Raw genomic sequence first — 6,000 nt, forward strand, 5'->3', positions numbered from 1 at the left:
GGCCGCGAAGGTGTCAAATCAACACAAGTTGCGATCGTTGTCAAAACTTTCTGCTCAACTCTGCTGGCAAGATCAGCGGCAACATCAGCAACATCAGCTTGGCAACATTTTCCAGCAACTTGTTGCAATTTAATTTATGCCATGGCATTTGCATAGCGTTGATTACAAAATGCAGCAATTTTGCATCGTAGTGCTGCAGCATTTGTTGATCGAAATCAATCGCACGGCTTAACATAAACCGGAGACCCCTTGCCCCTCCACTCTCTGAACAACTTAACTGACTGAGTGTGTGGCGACCAATTTGAGCGACCAGCTTCAGCGTAGCAACATTTTCCATGGCTGCCAGCGATGGTGTATTCATCGTTGTTGCTGTTGCTGCGCTGTCATCAGCAACATGTCGCCACGCTAGGAGCTTGTCGTCTTAAAACGTCCATGTATGTATGTATGTGTGTATGTATATGCGTATATTTATTTAATGCATTGAAAGGATTGTTGAAAACTTTTTGACAGGCGGAAATTGTTGTTGTCGTTGTTCTTGTTGTTGCTGTCACTAACATCGATGCTGTGACTACAGTATACTGCAGTATAGCCAAATTCAATCAACCAAAAGCGCAATCGAGGGTCAGGCAGGTCAAATGCCACTAATGAGTTGGCCCAAACGCAGACAGGCGGACAGGAAACAATCTAGAGAGCTGCAACAAGTGTGGGCCGCACTCAACTAACTCAAGCATAAAAGATGCAAAAATACTCAACGCACAGTGGGATCATTTCTTAAGTAAGAAGATTCAACTTCAGATGTAGCCATAGAAGAACTTTTCTACATAATATACATTTAAATAATATTTAAAAATAATATAAAATCGACAATTTATATTAACTATATATAATAATTATATTTAATATATTTAATTTTAAAATGTATTAAAGTGGTAATAAAAATAAGTAATTATTTCGTTAAGAGCTTAAAAGATAAGACCTTCCAATAAAAATTCAATAATGTAAAGGGGTAAAAAGTATTTTTTTCTTCTATTGCAAATACCTTGATGTGAAATGATGGGAAAACTTGAATCACATATTTATTCTCGCATGTATTCAAAAGATATGCTGCAGCTTTGAAAATAAGAGAGCTTGAAGAAAACCGATGGATAAACGATAGTAAAATTCTTTTAAAATTTAACTAAAAGTATGCTCAAACAAGATGTTGATGTCGTTCCAATGTGCGACGACAACAACTACACTCAAGGCTATTTTATCAAAGTGATAGGCTACAACGTGTTGTCGTTGTTGCTGCTTAGTTGGTGGCATCTGAGGTAATTGCAGCATCATCTTTTGCCTTCCTTTTGCTTTTTGCATACAACCTATTACATGCCGACAACAACAACAACAACAATGATGAAGCTGTACTTGATGACAATCACCGGGCATATACTGGTACTCATGGTACTCTCTAGCCAAAGGCATTTTGCCGTCTCTGATGAGTTGAAAAGTGCAAAATATGTGGCCGTTGCCCATGCCTGCTGATTTGTGGCGACTGCGAACACTTAGATTTATTGGCCTTAAGTAGCCAGCGAAAATGCGTCTTTTGTGCAACGTCGTCTTTTAAGTTTATTGGCAACATTATGCGGCAGCAAAAAGCTCTTTTCTGCTGAGTTGTGCACCACCAAACAGATAAACATCATTCATTTGACTATGAATGCCTGGGCTGGAGAAAAGGCGCGGAGAGAAGGTGGGAGGGCCAAAGCAATGACGCCATAAACGTTTATTATGGGCATTAAAAATCCATATCAGATTATCGGCAATTATAGTATATACAAGGATATTTAGCAGCTGACGATGCTGATGCATACACACACACACACACACACACACTCATGCATTTATATAGATATATAGAGATGAGTAATGACGTTGACAATGGCAACGTTGAAGATAATAGTGAGGTGGCTGCAAGAATTATCTGCAATTTGTTGCAGATGCTTTTGTGTGGAACATGGTGGCAATTAAGTTGAGGTTACTTGTGAATGGTTTATGGCTTGACAAATCGATTATGTTTCTTTTAATAGTCAGCCATTCATAAATCATAGCTCTAAGTACCGTGTGCCCGCCCAGTGGTCGATAAGGCGAAAGCTAGTTCATAAGTTCATAAAAATATTTCATTAAATAAAAAACTAATAACGCCAATAAATTTAAAAAAAAAGTAGAATACAAATGAGCCGCGTTTTAATTAGGTTAACATTATATTAAGTTTTTCTCTCGATTTTCAGATTTCCTTTCAATATTTCTATAAAGTGAAGAACTTTCCTGAATTTAGAAAATTTAGACTTGTTAGAGACAAACAAAATTTTGAATTTAAAATTTAAACTAAATCAAATAAATAGCTTTAATAAAAAGTATTTTTAATAGCTGCCGTATTATTAAATTAAAGTACATAGTTTTGTTAATAATTTGTTATAGAAATTTTTATTTAAAAATGTTACAGTCAGCAATTTTATAAATCAAGTAATATGTTAAAGAATTCATAATTATTTCACACAGATTGTACACCATATTTAAATAAATTAATGTAGTTTAAAGATGATTATTTTCTTGTAGCAATATATACTTTTATTATATTATATATAAATAAATTATATTTGAAGAATATACATAAATGTATTATTATTGATGTATAGTTTAAAGAAGGCAATTGATTTCAGTATTTTCAGGAGCTTCGAAAAGCTCTGCATAAGCATTCTTAATAGGCGCTTAGCAATATTATGAACCAAAAAAGTAGAGTTAGGTTGAAAATTTGTCAGTAATTGGTTGGCTTTTAATTATTCTTTTAGAAATTTGCAGCAAATGTAAACTATAAATTTTTTTTATTTAACTCATTGGTTGTCTAATTAGAGATAACAAAAGTAATAAAGTAAAAAATTGCAGTTGCAGCAAACTTCGAAGATGCATTCACTACCAATTTTCTACGCTACTCCCAGTTGACCTTTCTATCACAGACGCAGCCACCTTTGCTTCGTCAAAGCCACTGCAAAACAATTTCATCTGCATGGCCATAATTCAGCTCATTGTCAGCGGAACGATGACGACCCTCACACTGACCTCTGCAGCTGACCCTAACACTCCGACTACAACTAGCTACATACTATACATACATAGCTACAAAAGAGATGGGGAGAGAGAGAGACTTGAGTCATGTGTTTGCGGCAATTTGTCAATTTCATAATTTCAGCGGCAATCTTCGCTGAGGCGTCGGCCCCACACGTTAGGCCATAAAACATGAACAGCAACAGCAACAACAACAAAAAAGAATGGTAAGCAATAGCTGGGGAAGTCGAAGGCCGTTGGCCCAGACCCAGACCGAGGCCCATGTCCAAACACCAGACACATGTGAAAGTCAAATGCCACGATGCATGCCCATTTCCAACTAAACATTAAATAAATTTTTACTACAGTTGTGAGCTGAGCTTACAATGTTAGTTTTCGGACGCTCGAATTGCTGCCGTTTGCACTTGCCCAGTTCTGTGGCATGCTGCCGTAGTTGTTGCTGCTGTTGTTGTTGCTGTTGATGTTTGGGTTTGTGGCATGTTGACTGTCGCCAGCATTTGGCATCGTTACGTTGCATTAGAATAGGGCAACAAATCATCTCCATTAACCTAAACAAAACTGCGCAGACAATCGCGGAACGTGCATCTGCAGCACGCCAAGGTAAGAAAATAAAAAATAAAAATAGAAAACAAAACAAAAAAAAGTTAGGCCCCTCAACCTAAATGTGTTCCGATGGTGGTCCACAACAAACAATTTTCTGAACCCAACATGCAACAGCAACATAAAACACATAGCTGAGGTGGTAAAATTGGTGTCACTTGTCACGTAGAACGTTAATTGTGAAACGGAAATGCTGCTACGTGTGTTGTCTGAATCTCATTTGGTGTTGTGGAGCTGGAGCTGAAGCTGAAGCTGGTGCTGTTGGCGCTCCTGCCTTGGTTGGTTCAACATGTTGCAAGCCAAGCTTGTTGTATAATTTGCCTCTTAGCTAAGCAGTCGCCACTAACAGCTGTCAGTTGTTGTCCTCCTACTGCTCCATCTCATCGTTGTTGTTGCCTGCACCGCCACCTCCACCACCACCGTCGCTGTTGTTGTTGTTGTTGTAGTTGCTGTTATTTTCAGCTCGTTGTGAAAATTGAAAAATTAAATCAAGATACACGAAATATGTCACGAGTAATTGTCTTACCTGCTAGCAACAACAACAACAATAACAACAACAGCAGCCACAATTTGTCTCTTTCGCCTCTAGTTTACTTTCATTAACTCCTAAATATGCATGAAAACAACAACTAAGCTATATATATATATATATATATATATATATATATATATATATACTTGTAGTATAGTATTGCTTGTTCTCTATTCTATGATAAATATTTACAATACGAGGAGTACAAAATTAAAAATGAAAAAATTACGATTTTCAAAAAAGTTTTGGGGAAAATGAGAACAAATATAAGTAAGAAAAAATAAAATAAAATATATAAATTAAGATTTAAGCTGCCTAAGAAGTGTTGAAAGAATTAAGAGACAATAAAGATAGGTTTTTCATATGATGATTGCTTTTAGAACTTTGTCTTTTTTACGATGACCAACACTTACTAACAATCTTCTAATATTGTATAACAAAAATGCAATTTAGGAATTGTAGTTAGGCCCTATCGCTGACAAAGCGAATCAGAGACTATCCAACTTTCTATATTTTTCCGTTATTATTTTTCCGTTTCAGTTATTGTTAAATTGAAGAATCTTTCAAATCAGTAAACATTCTTAATGTTTAAGAGTTTCTATTCGCTTCCCCTCTTTCAAAAATAAATAAAAGATAAGGAAGCAATTTTATTTAAGTATCACAAAGATGAGCTACATATATTTAGAATATTAAGAAATATTATAAAATATGCTATTGTTTGTTTGTAATTTACCATTTATTGTTATAGTTATCTAATAACAAACTTTCCAAACTAAAACGAGCACATTTCAAACCAATTATTGGCATTGGCATTTTCCTGAAAATTTTTATTTTTTTTGTAATTTTTACTAAAGCATTTTTACAAGAAATTGCAACCTTCCAATAGCAGATTGAAAATACCTATAGTCATAACCTCTTGTAGCATATTATCTCACATTGTCTTCAACAATTATGTGAGATCCTGGTAATAGCTACACATTCTAAATCACATTATAAAAAAGTGTTAATACCCGATTTATAAGTATGTTTAAAATGTATCAGTATTAAAAATTAATCTTATCTTCAGTGTTGCACTCTCATGTGGGTTGCACAAACCTCCACTTTTAAAAAGCACCCTGAAACGCCAACCTGATGTCGAAAATTGTCTTCCACTGCATTTATCTGCATGCCATTTGCATTTGCCATAATTGAATTGTTTGTGACTTTGTTTGCCCAAAACATTTATGCGGCTCATAAGTTTGGTAAACAGACAACAGGCAGCAGACATCCAGACACTGCGACAGACAATCGCACATGCCACATGCGCACTACACGTCCACATCTATGACACTCATGAGCCCACAAATGCTCAGAGTCGAGCACAGTTGGCCGGCCTCCGCGCTTGCGCAAATGCAAAAGACCCCGTCAGTTAAATGACAATTCAGTTACAGATACACGAAATCTCAGGCATACAATAAAAATGCAAGTGTGTTACTGTCTGATGGGTAGCGGAATTTCAGTACCCTCCAATAAAAGTGTATATCGCATTGGATATAAAGAAGAAATCAAAAAAATGATCAAAAGTGTATTTGCATTTAGCATAAGAAATGTTATCCTAACACTCGAAAAATGAAGATTACATTTAAAAATTAAAAGTGTTATTCTTAAAAAAATCACACAAATAATATATAATTTAATGGTACATCATTAAACTTTATTCTAAAGATTTTTTTGCAGAATAAAAGAGATTTCTTTTTTTTTTAACATTACAATTTATAAGTTTTTTTGTT

The sequence above is a fragment of the Scaptodrosophila lebanonensis genome, unplaced genomic scaffold (genome assembly GCF_003285725.1).
Source record: "Scaptodrosophila lebanonensis strain 11010-0011.00,11010-0021.00 unplaced genomic scaffold, SlebRS2 tig00000043-arrow-pilon, whole genome shotgun sequence".
Lineage (NCBI taxonomy): Eukaryota > Metazoa > Arthropoda > Insecta > Diptera > Drosophilidae > Scaptodrosophila > Scaptodrosophila lebanonensis.